Genomic DNA, 18,955 nt, shown 5'->3' on the forward strand with positions numbered 1-18,955 from the left:
AAAGTTGACACTTCGGGTTGGGACCTTTTTCTGAAGACTTTTCTGAAGAACAGTCCCGACCCGAAACTTCAACTTTCCTGCTCCTCTGATGCTGCCTGGTCTACTGTGTTCCTCCAGCTGCACACTGTGTTGTCGCTAAACTGACCAAAGTTGGGCAGGAGGAAATAGGGCCTTTCAATTAATGAAATGCAATTTAAAAGAAAAAATGCACATTTATGTTTCTTTTGACATTGTTAGGATATCCTCTAGTATTTCATATCTAATGAATTCTTTTCACAATACTGTTACTTTACCTTTCAGTGTTCAGATCAATGAAGAGCTAACAGTAATGGTGAAATAACCATGAGCATGAATGGAGACCTAGGCCAATAAACCAATGCAGGGAACCAGACAATGATTGATCAATTTTAGCTTATCAATAAATCACTTGCTTCTAAAGTTAATCATAAATAAATACTGTTGATAATGTGGAGAAGGTTAATCTGGGCAATGGCATTGATATGTAACTTAATTTTCCTATTGTTAAACTACAGGCAGAAATAAAGTTCATTGGAGATTGGTGAAAATAAATTTTTTTCATATAATAAAATTTGTTCTCTTGTACACAATAACTGATAATAAGACAGACTGATGATCTTTTCTGTATAAAGAGGAATGTGAGAAATGATCTGCGCATAATCTTTAAAATGATGAAGTTTCAAGATAGAGATGACGCTTACATGTGTGAAAAAGGACAACCCAAAGAATTAAGGTGGTCACTGGTAAATCTGGTAGGGAATTTAAAAAACTTCTTCACAACAGCAACGGATTGCCTTTAATGCATAAACTTGCCAAGGCACTTCAATTTCAGTGGAAGCTATTGTATGAGATAATGGTTCTAAATGGTTTCTGAGCTGACCAGGTAGAACACAGGATCAGACATCTTGCAAAATCAGTTCTTCAGCTACAGATTGCTTCCAAGCTAAACACTAAATCACAAGCTTAATAAGTAAATATACCATTATCTTCAATAGGATCTGCTGATTACTGATAGCTGATTACGTTACATCTCATCAAAATATAAAAGAAGGCACAAATACTTTGATATTTTACAAACTTTTCACAATTACTTTAATCTGAGAACAAATAAAATTCTTGAAAGATCAAATTTTAATAGAAGAGTTCTGTATTCAGGCGAGTTCATAAGCAAAAACCGAAAGAACTGCAGATGCTGTAAATCAGGAACAAAAGCAGAAGTTGCTGGAAAAGCTCAGCAGGTCTGAAATCTGTGAAGAAAAAAATCAAAGTTAATGTTTCGGGTCCAGTGACCCTTCCTCAGAGTTCTGAGGAAGGATCATCGGATCTGAAACGATAACTCTGACTTTTTCTTCACAGATGCTGCCAGACCTGCTGAGCTTTTCCAGCAACTTTTGTTTTTGTTCCTGGTTTCATAAATAAGTTAGTTAAACATTTTTACAGAATAGCTCAAAGCTGTGACTATGGAGCTTTGAAATCAGAACTTAGAAGAGACAGAATTGTTGTGAGAATTACTGATGCACCTTTTTCAGGTTTATTGCAATCAAATAAGACAGTTGTTGGGAGACAGCTATTCAGATTATGCTGGAGGCAGAGGTAGGAAGAATCATAAAGAAATCCTGAGAGGAGGACAACATTATCACAGGATAACAAAAGAATACATTTGGTTTATAAGGTATAAAAACTCTGAAGACAGGTAAAAAGCCAACACAATGTGTAGGCCAGACACTAAGAGTCAATGTCAATACTGTGAAAACAATGGAGCCTCACAGGATTTAGCAGTACTCAGTTAATTTAAAAGAATGCTTTATCTATCTCTGGAAGATGTATTGAAGTAACAGAACAGTAGGAAGTCACAGGACTACTCATATAACGATTCTAATGCAGTAGAACCATCAGCATTGGGAAAGATACACAATATATTTCAAGGGGAAATTAATCATCCACCCAACTGAAATTTGAGGGAACCTATTTATATCAATGGATATCTCATTCATTTTAAATGTGATTTAGGGGCGAGTGTCACTGTCTTATCAGATTGTCTACCATGATGAAGAATCAGATGTTACAGCAGTCAGAGGTGAAACAGCACAGTCCAGGTCACCATTTTGAACCATTTAACAGCGAGATTTTTCTGATCATTAACACCAATATTACCCTTCTTTAAAGAGGGCTGCAGAGTGTCTTTAATGCATTTTCTTTTTCCTCTCTGAGATATTAGCTATTTGAGAATTGAGGAAACAAAACCTAACGGGTGGCATTTTTCCACTAACTGGAGCGAGTCACCAAGCTATTGAAATGGGTTTGCAAAAGAATATTAATATTTGTTGACAGTCCTCCTATTGAATCCATAGAATGCTGATAGAATTTCTCTAGCATTTTCATGTACATCTAATTCATGTTCCAAATGTCCCTGCAGTACAGGAATGTGGTGTTAATACCTGCTGTGAACATCAGGATTTTTGTTGAATTTTGTCGGCATTTGTTCACAAACATTCATTGTCATAGTTTGTAAAAGGCTAAGCTGGTCCAGAGTTGGAGCTCATTATCATTGGTGGACTGTTCAGAGGAATGGCTGGCAATGTAGGAAAGACATGAGCTATATGAGCAGAATTAGGCCATTTGGCTCCATTGACTCTGTTCCACTATCTGATCATGGTTGAAATGTTTCACAACCCCATTTTCCTGCTGTCTCTCCGTGACCTTTGATCCCCTTACTAATCAAAAACCTAAATATCTCTGTTTTAAACACATTCAATGCCTTGATGTCCACAGTCCTCTGCAGAAATGAGTTCCATAGATTAACAACCTTCTGGCTGAACAAATTCCACCTCATCTCAGTTCTAAACGGTCATCCCTTCATTCTGAAGCTGTGCCCTCAAGTCGTAATCTCTCATACTAGTGGAGACATCTTTTCCACATCTACTTTATCCACTCCTTTCAATATTTTGTAAGTTTCAATCAGATTCCACCCCCACCTTTCTAAACTCCATCAAGTACAGACAAAGAGTCCTCAACCTTCTAAGACAGGCCCTTAATCCCTGGGATCATTCTTGTAATTTCCTGCTGGACACCCTCCAAAGGCAGCAAATCCTTCTTCAGATATAAGGTCCAAAACTGTCATAATATTGTGGATGCAGTCTGACCAGAGCTTTATACAGGCTCAGGTGTACATCTCTGCTCCTGTATTGTAGCCCTTTTGAAAAGAATGCTAGCATTATATTTGCCTTCCTAACCGCCAATTGAACCTGCATGTTAACCTTCACAGAATCTTGAATAGGACTCCGAAGTCCCTTTGTCCTTCAGATTTCTGAAGCTTTTCCCAGTTTAGACAATAAGGTGCTCAATATATTCCTGAGTCTCATTACAACATACAAGAGGGATACAATGTTCAACTGACCAGGTATGGGTTGATGTATGAGTTATGTTTGGCAGCATTCATGTACAGGCCAACTTTCTCTTTTGCAGAATTGAAAAGATTGAGAGTACCTTTAAACCTGTTGCAGAGTGGGCAATGGCATTGCAGTAATCTGCAAACTATAGGTCGTAGATGTCTTCAGTGATTGGTTCGGTTTTAGCATTAAAGCAACTGAAGGTGAGGGATTTTCCGCCTAGATTGTAACTAATACTGAAATTCGTTGATCTGTAGAGATTGTGAACAATGTGGGGCCATCTCATAAATTTGCTTGATTTTACACACACGCATTGATTTTAGTTTGGATTTTGAAAGCATTTGTTTCAGCTCGCCCTTTTAAGACAATTGCAGTGGACAGTGCAGGATTGACTAATCTTCTAATTCAACTTCACTTTTCATAATATCCCTTAAATTCTCTCAGCATCAAATAATTGATCAACCTGTGTTTTGAACATGCGCAATGCCTGAACATCCACAGGTCTCTGCAATGGAGAACTCTGAAGATTTACAATACTTTAAATGAGGAAATTTCTCCTCATCTCAGTCCTAAATTTCTAAACTCTTGAACTGGAACTGATTTTGTGTTCTAAAATCCCCATTTGGGGAAATATTTTACAGTATCCACTGTGTTAAGCTTCTTCAGAATTTTATATGTTTCAAATAGATCACCTCTTTTGACACTATAGCAAACATAGACCTAACTTACTCAATCTTTCTTCAACGGATGATTCCCTAATCCCAGAAAACCAGTTTATCCGAACCCTCATTGTGTTACTATTAGACCAGGTACGTCCTTCGTAGGTACAGAGACAAAATTACATGCAAAATTTCAGGTGTGACCTTATCAATGAGCTTGGAATCCTGTACATCATGTTCCATTCAATTAAACAGATCTTCTTGTTATCATTATCTTCTTTGTATCAAGTATTTTGGCACTCAAACAATATCCTATCATTTCAATGCAGTACATTTTTATTTGCATTATACAAAGACAGGTGAATTTTCATGGTCCAACTGGATGTAACCTGATTTACGCATACTAAGTAAATCTGTAAGGTATCTACATAGGCAGAACATCAGCATGGTCATAATCTGACCCCTATCCATTCTTTTATCTACCCACTACATGACTTTTTTTTATTCATTCAGGGAAATGGGCATCGCTGCTTAGACAGCATTTGATGTCTGTACCTAATGGCTCTTGAAAGCGTGGTGGTGACCTATCTTCTTGAACTGCTGCAGCCCATTTGATTTTGCCATAAGGGAGGGAGATTCAGGTATGTGACCCAGTGACAGTGAAGGAGCGGTGATATATTTGCAAGTCAGGTTGGTGAGTGGCTTGGAGGAGATGTCCTCCTGCTGTGCTCCAGTTAACGTATAGAATACAAAAACAATAAAAATTATGCTCAAACTGTGTAAAATGTAGGTTACACCACAACTGAGGTACTGTATGCAGTTCTGGTCACCACATTGTAAGAAGAATGTAATTGCATGAGAGAAGGTGAAAAGGAGATTTTACAGGAGCTATGAGGAAAGATTGGATAGTCTGGAGTTGTTTTCCTTGGAGCAATGGATGTTGAGAAGGGATCTATTAGAGGTGTATGTGATTAGGAGCGGCATAGGAAGGCATTTTTCTTGATGAATGGGGGGTCAATAATCAGAAGTGATGGATTTTAGAACATAGAACACAGAACAGTACAGCACAGTACAGACCCTTCGGCCTACAATGTTGTGCCGACCTATTAACCTACTCTGAAATCAAACAAACCTGCATAGCCTACATTTTACTATCATCCATGTGCCTATCCAAGAGTTGCTTAAATGTCCCTATTGTGTCTGACTCTACTACCACCACTGGCAGGGCATTCCACGCACCCACCACTCTCTGTGTAAAGAACCTACCCCTGAAATCTCCCTTATACCTTCCTTCAATCACCTTAAAATTATGCCCCCCCTCCATGATAGTCATGTGTGCCCTGGGAAAAAGTCTCTAGATATCCACACTATCTATGCCTCTCATCATCTTGTACACCTCTATCAAGTCACCTCTCATCCTTCTTTGCTCCAATGAGAAAAACCCTAGTTCCATCAACCTTTCCTCATAAGACCTGCCCTCCATTCCAGGCAGCATCCTGGTAATCTCATCTGCACCCTCTCTAAAGCTTCCACATCTTTCCTATAAAGAGGTGACCAGAACTGAACACAATATTCCAAGGGTGGTCTAACCAGAGTTTTATACAACTGCAGCATAACCTCGCGACTCTTAAACTCAATTCCCCTGCCAATGAAAGCCAACACACCATACACCTTCTTTACAACCCTATCAACTTGAGTGACAACTTTGAGGGATCTATGGACATGGACCCCAAGATCCCTCTGTTCCTCCACACTGCCGAGAATCCTATCATTAACCCTGTATTCTGCATTCAAATTCAACCTTCCAAAATGAATCACTTCACACTTTTCTGGGTTGAATTCCATCTGCCACTTCTTTGCCCAGCTCTGCATCCTGTCAATGTCCCATTGCAACCTACAACAGCCCTCCACACTGTCTACAACTCCACCAACCTTCAGGTTATCGGCAAACTTACTAACCCACCCTTCCACTTCCTCATCCAAGCCACTTATAAAGATCACAAAGAGCAGATGTCCCAGAACAGATCCCTGTGGAACACTACTGGTCACTGAGCTCCAGGCTAAATGCTTTCCATCTACTACCACCCTCTGTCTTCTATTGGACAGCCAATTCTGTATCCAGACAGGCAAATTTCCCTGAATCCTATGCCTCCTTACTTTCTGAATGAGCCTCCATGGGGAACCTTATCAAATGCCTTGCTAAAATCCATATACACCACATCCGCTGCTCTACCTTCATCAATGTATTTGTCACATCCTCAAAGAATTTAATAAGGCTTGTGAGGCATGACCTGCCCCTCTCAAAGCCATGCTGACTATTTCTAATCAAACTGTGCTTTTCCAAATAATCATAAATACTATCTCTCAGAATCCTCTCCAATAACTTGCCCACCACAGAAGTAAGACTGACCGGTCTGCAATTCCCAGAATTATCCCTATTCCCTTTCTTGAACAAGGGAATAACATTTACCACCCTCCAGTCATCTGGTACTACTCCAGTGGACAGCAAGGATGCAAAGATCATTGCCAAAGGGGCAGCAATCTCTTCCCTCATTTCCTGTAGAAACCTTGGATATATCCCATCTGGCCCAGGGGACTTATCTATCCTCATGTTTTCAAAATTTCTAGCACATCCTCCTTCCTAACATCAACCTGTTTGAGCATATTAACCTGTTTCACGCTGTCCTCACGAATGTCAAGGTCCCTTTTACTGGTGAATACTGAAGCAAAGTATTCATTGAGGACCTCCCCTATCTCGTCCAACTCCAGGCACAAATTCCCTTCACTATCCCTGATCAGCCCTACCCTCACTCCGGCCATTCTCTTGTTCCTCACGTAAGTATAGAACGCCTTGGGGTTTTCCGTAATCCTACATGCCCAGGCTTTTTCATGCCCCCTTCTAGCTCTCCTCAGTCCATTCTTCAGTTCCTTCCTGGCTACCTTGTAACCCTCTAGAGCCCTGTCCAATCCTTGCTTCCTCAACCTTAAGTAAGCTTCTTTCTTCCTCTTGACTAGATGTTCCACATGTCTTGTCATCCAAGGTTCCCTCACCTTTCCATCCTTTCCTTGCCTCAGTGGGACCAACCTATCCAGCACTCATAGCAAGTGCTCCCTAAACAACCTCCACATTTCTGCAGGGTAAGAGATAGAAGGCTAAGTGGAGAATTGAGGAGAAATTTTTCACCCAGAGATATATAAGTCTGGAACTCACTGTCTGAAAGGTATGGTTGAGTCAAAACTTCTTGAAATATTTGAGCAATATTTAGATATTCACTAGCATTGCCATAGCCCTCAGGGCTCCGCGTGAAAATCTGAAAAATGGAATTGTTCAGAGATAGTAAGAACTGCCGACGCTGGTGTCAGAGATAACATAGTGTGGAGCTGGAGGAACACAGCAGGCCAGGCAGCAGAAAATTTTCTGAAGAAGGGTCCCAAACCAAAACGTCAACTTTTCTGCTCCTCTGATGCTGCCTGGCCTGCTGTGTTCCTCCAGCTCCACATTGTGTTAAAGTGAAATTGGTGTTGTCAAATCTTTGTTGAGTGGCATGGACACACTGGGCTGAGTGGCCTCCTTCTGTGAACAGCTTTGACAGACACTTTACCAGTCAGCATATGCCAATATAGTCCTCCAGGAAGGGTGTCAAATTCTAGAAGCCTGCAAATATCAGCAGTAGCTCACCAGGAGACACTGATCTTCCGAAGGTCTGGTACTAAGACATGTCGAGAGGGCGCATCATGTGTATATAAACCCCGTGTGGCAGGACTTGCCTCTATCCCTCTCAACTTCAGTGTTCACCCTCTCTGCCTTATAGAGGTACAAATGGCTAAGGGCAAGGCAGCTAGTCTTGTTGCTAGTGTTGATCCTGCTGCTACAGTTATGTTGGTAAGGGTCTGGGTTCTGCTCTTGTTCTTTATCAGTTTTGGAACATGGAGCTTTGTAAGCTGCTGCCAAGATATGGTGAAAGCTGGCTCAGGGAGGTGTAGCTGGAGGTTAGTTAAGTGCCATCAGAAAGTGGAAGTGCCATCCAAGCAGCTGCCAATCAATAGCCTGTCAAACAGTGACGGCTTTTCCCCCCAAATAAAATGCTTTGAACATCAATCTCTCATCCAGCTATGGCTGGAGTTCTTCAAATTCACTGATCAAAGCCTCCCAGCCTTCCAGTTCCACTGAAAAAGCTCTTCCCATTCTGCACTTGACTTAGTGATCCTGATGAGTTGCTGATAGGTAAAGAATCTCTTTGAAATCTGGGATTGAGGATTAAAACAAATCTTAATTGGTTTCTTAACTACTTTAACTATTTACCTGAGATAACAAGGTGTAGAGCTGGATGAATACAGCAGGTCAAGCAGCGTCAGAGAAGCAGGAAGGCTGCGTTTCGGGTCTAGCCCCTTCTTCAGAAAATTGTGATTTTAGACCTAGACCCAAAACATCAGCTTTCCTGCTCCTCTGATGCTACTTGGCCTGCTGTGTTCATCCAGCTCTACACCTTGTTATCTCAGATTCTCCAGCATCTGCAGTTCCTACTATCTCTTAAGTATTTACCTGACAGATCCACAGGAGTTCTTCCTCACCTATATCTTACCTTTTTGATACCTGGAACAGGATGTGATGATGATGAGTTTCTGGTCCCTCTTTAAGGGGATATATTTGCATATAAAGCCACCACCACTTGCTTGAAAAATTCCTTCCTTATTTTTTAAATAAGCTCTTTCTGTTTTTTTTCCCATAGCCATTAAAGAAATCCATTCCTCATGTTTGAAAGCCATGCATTACTGCTATTGTGTTTGCACTTCATTATTAATGAAGAAAAACAAAATGGTATTCTTTTACTTTCAGTGGCTTGTTTTCCAAGACTTTTACACCCAGCTTGGAAACAGTGAATCGATCTGAATTAAGCCAGGACTGTCCCAGGCTTTGAAATAAGGAATTCATTGAACCTAAGCATAATACCTTTTAGCAGACAGCCAATACGTTATGTAGATCATTACTCCGAGTCCTATAGTATATTTCCAAAATAGTAAATGACAGTAATGTCAACCTCATCGTCTTATAAATTGGAAAATAAACTCCCAAAAATCAGGAAGTTTTCTGCAAAAATCACAAGTTGCTATTTTTAACTAACATACGTCAAGACACTTTGATTGGTAAACCACGTTTATGCCTTATGATACCACTAACAGATCAGAGCTCTTTACAAGCTCTTTACAAGACCCTGGCTAGTTTTGAGGTCCAAGGACGCTCCAAAAACATCCAATTTGAGATTGAGTTCAACCACTTTCACAAGCCCAAAGTGGTTGCATAAGATTAGCATTAGGCCCCTTGTGTTAGGCTGTTGAAAGGCAAAGCATCATGTTTCACTAGGTCCATTTCTGCTTTCCTCTCCAGTTCAGACAAACACCAGGATGACTATTAAAAACCCAGAGGTTGCAGAACCCTTCCATGAGATGAGCTGGAAGGCAGAACATGAATGAGAAATCAAGTTTTTTTTGTGGTCAATTTGTAAGAGTTGGCATATTTGAAAACAAAAGAGGTGCAGGCATGTATAGTGTTAATAATTTTAGATGTGCAATTATTGTGGGGGTAAATTGAAAGAGTCTTTCTAAAGTTTTCCATTCTTCATAAAATTAATTTAATTACATATCACATCTTTTAAAATGTATTTATTCATGGGATTTGGGAGTTGCCAATTGTGCCAACATTATTGTCCTAGGTAGGGTGCTAGGTAGGCATCTTGCTAGCACCCTATTAGCATTCATCTGTCCCTTTGTTTATAATCAGCAATCTCTTTGTTGATCCCTCTCCCTTGCTCTGGGCCCATCTGCATGTACTGTATTCAATCCCCCACCCTGTCACCAGCATAAATACCACGCTTCCCCTGCCATTTTAATTTCTGATGAAGGGTCACTGGTTTTGAAACATAAACTCTGTTTTTCTCTCTGCTTGCTGAGTTTCTCAAGCACTTTTTGTTTTTGTTCCAAATTTCCAGCTTCTGCAGTTCTTTGTGTTCATTATCGAGGATTCTAAGACTGAGTTAACGGAATTGAAGATTAGGAGGGATGTTTAATGGATGACGATTTGTAACTGGCCATTTTACACTATTGCTCAAATCTGAGATTACACTCAACAACTCTCTTATTCCACAGATTTTCCAATAACGCTCGCATGTCGTGATAATATGCTGCCTCAATTGCCAGTTTTTCAGTGTTCACTTTCAAACTTTGAAAGAAACATTTGTTTTTATTTTAGCATATCATAATATCTTTGTTTTGTTTAGAAATACAAAGCTGCCAGATTACTGACATACAAATTCTTTATAGGCTTTTAATACTTATAAAAATTTTCAATGTTTTCCCACCTAAAGTCTTAGCTTGGCAATTCAGTAAGTAAGCTGTAAAAATACCCCGAACATTGCCAAAGATATTTGCAACCTCAGATTCCAGCTGGACATAAGATGAAATGTATTGTTACACACTGTCTGTTGCAAAGGTGACAGAAGTATGCAACTCTGTTTGATTATGACAAAGATGCAGCAACAAATGGCTTCTTTACCATGAATCCTGAGCCTCGCTTTAGGGCTGAATCATGAAATATCGAAGCAGCTTTTAGTATTTGGAAATGGATGCAGGTGCAGCCAATTCTCATCATCTTGAATGACTTTAAATCTTGCTGTCTAGGCTGAGCCAAGAAGTTATTAGTGAGCACTGATTTTGAAGCTATTATATGTTTGTAATTACTATCAAAGTAGCTACTGGCAGATGACAATATTCAAAAGTCCAAAGTTGGAAAGAAGCAGACAGCATAGGAATGAAATTTGATCTTTGCATTTCAAAGCTTCAACCCGCCTCTGGCCACTAGGCAATCAGAGCAAGTTTTTGGCAATAGCCCTTAGTTCTAATCATCAAACGACACATGGTAAGAGGAGGGGTACTCCTGACAGCCGTCTGTAGCTTCAGATTGCTGCAATAATGCCCTTTTTCACTTTATTCCCTTCCCTGCCCTCAAGTGCTAACTGTTTCTAATCCTACTTCTTCAGTTCCATGAACCTCCCTCATCACCCTTCCCTGTGGAGACCCTTTAACAGTTTCTTCACTGAATTAGGCTGTCTTTGATGCTGCCGTATCTTCTCATTACTGACATGAAAGAGATACTGAAGCTGATTATCAAAGGCATGCGCCTTTAACCACTAAGCTTACACTGCCCAAGGGAAGTAATTCTAACCGATATGCAATGCCACATCCTGTGCGGATGAAAAGGTAGTGAACAGACAGCCGAACTGATGCATCACTTTCTAATCAACTTGCTTTGAAAAATATTAATTTGATCAATAAAGGCAAAAGTTGAAAATCATAAAATAGAAAGCTCTGCGCTCAAAACCACAAGATGCCTTCAGTTCTGTTTATTAGGAGCTGATATTAGATAGATCAGATAAATTATTTACCTGAGAATAAAGACAAGATGCAATTTTAACTTTGCTGGCCCAACTTTAACTACCAGGTAGGCTGTAAAATGCTGATATGATTTTGATCCTTAGATCTTGCTCTCTAGCTGCTGGAAGGCTGAGTTAGACAGATTTTTAATCAGTAAGGGAACCAAGAATTATAGCAAAAAGGCAGGAAAGTGAAGTTGAGGATTATCTGATTAGCCATGATCTCATTGAATGCCATTAGCAGACTCAGGCGAAATAGTCCACTTCTGCTCCTTCGTCTTATGGTCTTATGGTTTCAGTTTTACCCTGTCTTTCTGAGCAAAGGAGAATAATCTCTAGAAACTAGCAAGACCCTTCTTTAAATGTAAGCATTAGACTCTGACTGAGTCTAAATCCAATTGCTACTTTAACCAGAGGATTGCCCTGTGACTTTTCCAATTAGTAACCAAACATGAAGAGGAGGCATTTTCTCTTTTTTTTTGCCACCTTTATGGAGCTAGGGAAAGCAGAAGTGCTCCTCCAAGTCTCATAGGAACTCTGAGCTTCTGTTACCTTGGACTTCCCTGAACAGAAGGACCATCTGAAATCTCCTCCCATGATTTACCTCAGAGCCAGAGGTTTTGCTTCATTGTTTGTTTTCTTCTACCCACGCTGTGTTTCCATCTGTTGTGTTTCTGCTGTTACAGATAGGTGACTCACGGGGACCAGGAGTCACCATTTACCTGCATATCCCGCTGAGATCAGGATAGTTTGCTGCACTGTGCCTATCTTATTCATGCTAAGAATAGACTTTGACCAAAGGCTGTGGTTGAAAGAAAAGGCAATGATTTTGGTATGTCACTTTATTCAAGTCAAGAAAGTTGAATAAGCAGCATCGCCGTTGGAAGTCTGCACCTGACTCTGTGATTTGTGGAACCTGATGATAGTTAAAAAGCTGCAGAAAGGAATGACTGACATACACTTACTGAACATAACTAATCCAGATGAAAGGCAACAGCTGTCAGGCCTCCAGCCGTGTGAACTCGTAAAGACAAGGCATGCACATGAGAAATTATATCACAAGGGTGGGTATACTTTAGAGTATCTGAAACTATAAAGGTTCTCTTATAGGCAGAACAGTATAATAATGGCCCTGTCATGAGGAAAGAGGATCATAGCCTGTTGAACAACTGTATTCTTGAGAAATTGATTCATCCCTTCCCTTTGATAGATCCTGACAATTTTGTAGACAACCATCCCTTTCTGATTTAAAAACAACGGCTGTTTAAATGGCATTACAGACCAATGTAGAGATAACGCAGTGTGGAGCTGAAGGAACACAGCAGGCCAGGCAGCATCAGGGGGGCAGCTCCACACTGCGTTATCTCTGACTCCAGCATCTGCAGTTCTTACTATCACAGATCAATATATGTCACCTTTGCTTACAGGCGTTAAATGTTCGCTAAGTCATTTCTGGAAGTGGAAATTAGCGAATATGAACTGACCATCAAGAATAATTAATATTAATATTAATCAATATTAATTTTGTTTTATCACCTTGAACCTTGTTTCACACTTTGCTCAATGAGTGATTGCAACAAAACAATTGAAATTATGCCGCACCTTTAATGTGGTAACAATGACCCAAGGTGCTTCACACAAACATATTTAGAGAAAAGTTGACAACTGGCCAAGAAATTGAGACATTAGGCCAGATAGCTAAATCCTTAGTCAACAAGGTGGATTTTACTCAGTGCCTTTGGGGAGGCAATTCAAATACTTGAGCCAAAGTGTCTAAAGGAACAGCAAGCAACACGGAATGAAGGAAATGAAGGACACAAATGAGGCGAAGGATGGAGGAAAGCAGAGTCTTTGTAGTGTTATGAGGCTGGCAGGGATACTGGGATACAGAAGAATGAATTGGAGAGGATTTGAATAGAACAGTAAGAATTTTTAAATGGAAACATTGGTGGTCTGGGAGCCATCAGACTTTTATTAGAGCCTCCCATGTTCAATCAAAAAATGGATTGCTTGTCAACTACATATTGTGAGCAATAGCTTAATAGCAGATGTCCTTCAGATTATGGTCTTCAGAATGATCTATTTGATGCTCACGTTTAATGTTAATTAAAACATCATTGGGTTTAATGCTTAGGTTTATTCAATCCAGCACTAAACCTTTATGTGTGGATCTGTGTTCCAAATCTATGCTCAATGATCTATATTGACATTACCAGGCAACTGAGGGAGGTCAAACAACCAGAAATGCAGTTGTGGATCATGAACACAACTGTCTAAAACTTGCACATGCTCTACTGACTTTGTTCTGTTACAATGAAATCTGTTGTACAGTACCAACAGGATATATTCCATCCCACTGGGAGGCAGTTTCATAATATGGGATTTTAATATGAGTTTCAGCAGCCTGATGTTAATCATGGAGCATCAGAGGCTGAGGGGCGACCTTACAGAAGTTCATACAATCATGACGGGCATAGATAAGGTGAATAGCCAAGGTCTTTTTATCCAAGGGTAGGGGAGTCCAAAACTGGAGGGCATAGGTTTAAGGTGAGATGGAAAAGATTTAGAAGGGACCTGAGAGGCAACTTCTTCACACAGAGGGCGGTGCGTGAATGGAATAAGCAGCTAGAAAAGTCATAGATGCAAGGACAGTTTCAACATTTAAAAGACATTTGGACAGATGCATGGATGGGGAAGGTTAGAGGGATATGGGCCAACTGAAAACAAATGGGTCTTGTTCAGTTTAGGATACCTGACCATATGACTATATCTACCTATTTATGTTCTATGTAAATTTAAACTGTTGCCAGAATTTTAAATAGTTAGTAAAACCATTAATGCAGTCAGACATTTGGTAACTAATTTTTATTAGTGTACAAAATATTTATTCAAATTTTACAATAAAAAATGCAGTAAATGGAGACAAAACCAACAGTTCACTGTAATACAGTAATAAATGCCATGATCATTCAAACTGTCACAGCAGTAAATAAAAAAGGATCTTTAAACCAGAACTGGGTGGTAATTAACCATTCAGTCTATTGATGTGGTATGGATGAATACTTAAGAATTTTGATACAATGTATCAAATTAATGGTCTGCAGCAAGTCTGAAAAATGTTGGCATTTGTTTGCCAGGAATAGCTAGTTCCCTTTATTGGGTTGATTTTCCAACATGCTCTGGAACAGTACTAAAGAGCACACATCTGTTTAGAGTTTGCTATATGCAGGAAATTTGAGTGTGTTGTCAAATTTATGCAAGCTGACTGTAAGCTTGCCCTTGACAGAATGGTATTTAATGCAGAAGAAAAATGTTCAGCCAGTACTTAGGATAGTCCTTCAACATGCTAGCTCTGTGAGAATGGACATAAAAGAATCATGCATTTCAGAAGTTTAAAAAACCCAATTACAGGAAGCAGCTCTGTATGTCAAAATCGCAGCATAGACAATACAACTACTGCTGAGTAATTCTACACTTCTGCTCATTCAATGAGGTGACATGAAAAAGAATTGGAAAGTGTGCATTTTAAAGTGTCTGCGCACAGTCCAAGGCAAAGGGAAATTTCTTTAAGACAATCACTCAAAATTTCAGCAAGGATTTCAGGAGAAGCTTCTTTAATCAGAGGGTGTGTAGAATGTAGAAGTTGTTCCCCAATGGAGTAGTTGAGCTATTTAAGGGGAAGTTAGATAAGTACAAAAGGAAGGAAGAAAAGGTTATAGTGATAGTGTGACGCAAATTTGTTTGGGAGGAAGCTGGTGTCGGCCATAAATGTGAATAGTTTGGCTAAAACGCTATTTCTATGCTGAAATTCAATATAATTATTTAATGTATTCATTTTATAAGCTTTATAAAAGTATTTAATAGTGCAGTAAGTTAGATGCTACTCCTTTATTTTTCAAAGCCAGACATTACCATTGAAGTGAAAGTAGGTTATTTACCTAAGACTGGGATCAGAGCATATCTGCATTTAGCAATGTTTTCTTTGATCCCAGTGTTTGATGATAAATTGGGGCTGATGAAGTGGGAAGTGCTCCAATCTCCACATCTAACATCCCTTGGTTTTTCCTTAAAGAAAGAGTCCCAATATCAAAATGCTGCAACAATAGATCAGCATTTATCTACTTTAATAACTCAGAAAGCTCAACGGGAATGGAGCTCCATTTATTGTTGAACACTGAAATAGAGCCACTACTTGTGCAATGTATTGGCTGGGTGCAGCCCAGACAAACAGCTCTGCAGATAGGGTTGACTCTAACCTTAACCAATTCCTAAGTCTGCTGTTTTTTTTTCATATCTGGAAGTGCAATCACACACAACCACATTTTTTTTCCCATCACCAAATCACCCATGTCATTTTTCTTTGTTTTTAACTACTAACCATCATAATTAAATCACCCATGTAGCCAAATGAATATTTACATGCAAAGCCTGTTACAGGCAATGCAAGGGTCTGCTTTATATTTTTATCCAAAAGTGCTATCATACACAACTGAATTTTGTTTATCCCACCACCAAATCACTGTGACTTTTTTTTACAATTAGCCACTGCCAATAAATCACCCATGTAACCAACTAGATATTTTCATGATTGGAGATAAGGGTTCATGAGGATTCTTAGAGGCTGGCACATGTCAAATGCCAATGTCTATGGATGTGAGGTATGTATGACCAGATTGTGGCCAACCACCTGAGATGTTGGTGCCTGGTTTTCAACATGGAGGTCATTCATAGCAAGGGATGAACTGAACATGCCAGGTGCCTGATCTAGTTTTCATCTTGAGTTTTCCTGAGCTTATTTGCTGAATTTGGTAAGATAGGAGGCTGAATATTAATGAGGGTGGTTGTGGCAATAACAAAGCATTTAAAAAGCATTAATCCCCATCAATTCACATTTCATCACAGCCTAGCAAGAATCTCCTCATGCTGCTCGTGAAAAACGTAAAAGTTGCTCTCAATGTCCAGATGGGGCTCTCTGTTCTCATCTAAAATTCAGCTCCATATTTTGCCATAATACACTTTGCTCAGAGCCCTATAAAATTCAGCCCGATGTTTTCTCTTGTGGGTCAGTCCCAAACTAGGAGTTATCTCTCCTTCACCACCATTATCACTGCCTTAGTCTTTTGCTCTGGGCCCCCTCAAATTCTGTTCCACTTGCTCCTCCTCTCTGCCTGTCTAATGCATAAAAAACATTTTCCATCACCTTTCAGTTCCAAATAAGAATCACACTGGAACTTATAAAATTAGGGTTGCCCTTTAGGAAGGTGCTGAAGAGAAATCTTTTCTCTCAGAGGGTTGCACAACTTTGGAACTTTCTGCATTAGAAGGTGGTGAATGCAGTGCCATTGAATATTTTTCAGACAGAGGCGAACAGATTCTTGTTAGGCTAAGGAATTGAAGTTATTTGAGGATGGATGTGAACATGAAATTTGAAACACAAACAGATCAGCCATGATCATATTGACTGGCGGAACATACTCAAGGAACTGAATAGTCTAGTTCTGCTCCTATTTCACATTGGCATATGTGCATACTGCTAAAATGCTTTGCTATTTGAGTGTTAGTTTCCAATAACAAAATGCTGTTATCAGTCCAAAAAGATGTTACGCCTTTCACACATCATGTCCGTATTTCAGTGCCAGTGTGATGCCAAGTACATTTTCTTTATTCACTTATTGCGTATGGGCATTACTTACTGGGTCAGCATCTGTTTCCTGTCCCTTGTTGTCACTGAGAAGGTGCTAGTGAGCTGCCTTCTTTACCTGCTGCAGTACATTTGGTGCAGACAGACCCAAAATGCCAACAGGGAGGGAGTTTCAGGATTTTAACCCAGTGACACTACAGGAATGGCACTACATTTCCAAGTGACTTGGAGGGGAACTTACAGGAGCCATATGTCTCAATGATTGGGTGTTGAATCAAACAACATGTTCCTTTGATTGTTCATCATATCTACTGGTAGACTATACCCAAGCAGTTCCCAGTTGAACATCCCAAATAAAATGTCTACTGTTAGATGTGATTCTGTAATCGATCAGCACTTGCTGACTGATCCTGAGAGTGCCAATAGATACTGACAACCTGGCTCAGTTATGCTTGCTAGAGGTGATATTCAGTCAGACACAAGGATCTGTTTTCTGCAAATTAAAGGAATATATCCAATCTTTGTGCCATTTTTAAAATTATCAGGGAGTTTGAGGAGCCTATAATTCGTCGTTTCATTCTGCATGGCAACAGCCTGGCCAGTCAGAGTTGATTTGTTAGCCAATCAGCACTCTTCTCTACTGCAGTATAAATATTTATAATAATTTTAAATATGATAATCTTGCATTGCCTTGATGGTTTTAAGACCAAAAGTATTGGCAACATCTCTCTTTTTAGCAATAACTTTTTCAAAAAAACTATACAGAGGTTGGAAAACCCATCACCAAGTCACCTTTTATTTACAAATGAATTTATTTACAAATAGTCCTTGACTATAGTACTGCCTCATAAAGAATCAGGCACCAAAGTGTCAGTACCCCTGGCCTCAAACTTTTTATATGTCAGCCAGGGCTCCCTGATTAGGGCTATTAATCTGGTTTAATCAGAGAACACACATTGTCTGTTGTCCAGCTGGTTGACCTCATTATTATCACTACACGTTGGCTCCAATTTGACTGGTGCATTTTTAGATCTAACCACGATGTGATGTCAAATGGCCGATGTCTCAGCTTCCATTGCAGTGTTACCGGAAGTTTGAAGTGGATACTGTAACTGACGTCATGCAAGATCAGCTTGTTGTTGCACAATCTCATCAATGAAGCAGCTAAAGATGATTGGGCTTAGGACACTTCCCTGAATCACTCCTGCAGCCATGCCCTGGGACCAAAATGATTGACCTCCAACAACCACAATCAGTGAAAAAAATTCACCCCCATTTCAATTGGATTCAATTTTGTTACGACTCTTTGGGTCTATACTGAATCAAATGTTGTCTTGATGTTGTGAGCAGTCACTTTCACCTCTTCTCTGGAGTTCAGCTCTTTTGCCTACATTCGGATCATGGCCATATTGTGACAAAGAGCCAGGTGGCACTGACAAAACCCAAACTAAGCAGCAGCGAGATGGTTATGACTGCGTAAGTAATATTTGATTGCTTTATTGGTGGGATGTTCCATCACTTGTTGCTGATCAAAAGTAAGCTTCTAAGGTGGTGGTTAGTTGAATTGGCATTGATAGCTGGGCTGTTTGTCACAGAATAAGTTCTTACTGGCAAATAGTCCTGCCATTATGGTAGATGTTCAACTAAAATGGGAGGAGTAAGCTGTCTACCTCTAATCTCACTACTCCACGGGTCACAGCATAAATCTTTTTGTTTTACACAGCTCCCAACATGACCGATTATATGGAAATAGTAGGAACTGCCGATGCTGGAGAATCTGAGATAACAAGGTGTAGAGCTGGATGAACACAGCAGGCCAAG

The sequence above is a fragment of the Rhincodon typus genome, chromosome 4 (assembly GCF_021869965.1).
Source record: "Rhincodon typus isolate 14 chromosome 4, sRhiTyp1.1, whole genome shotgun sequence".
Taxonomy (NCBI): Eukaryota; Metazoa; Chordata; class Chondrichthyes; order Orectolobiformes; family Rhincodontidae; genus Rhincodon; species Rhincodon typus.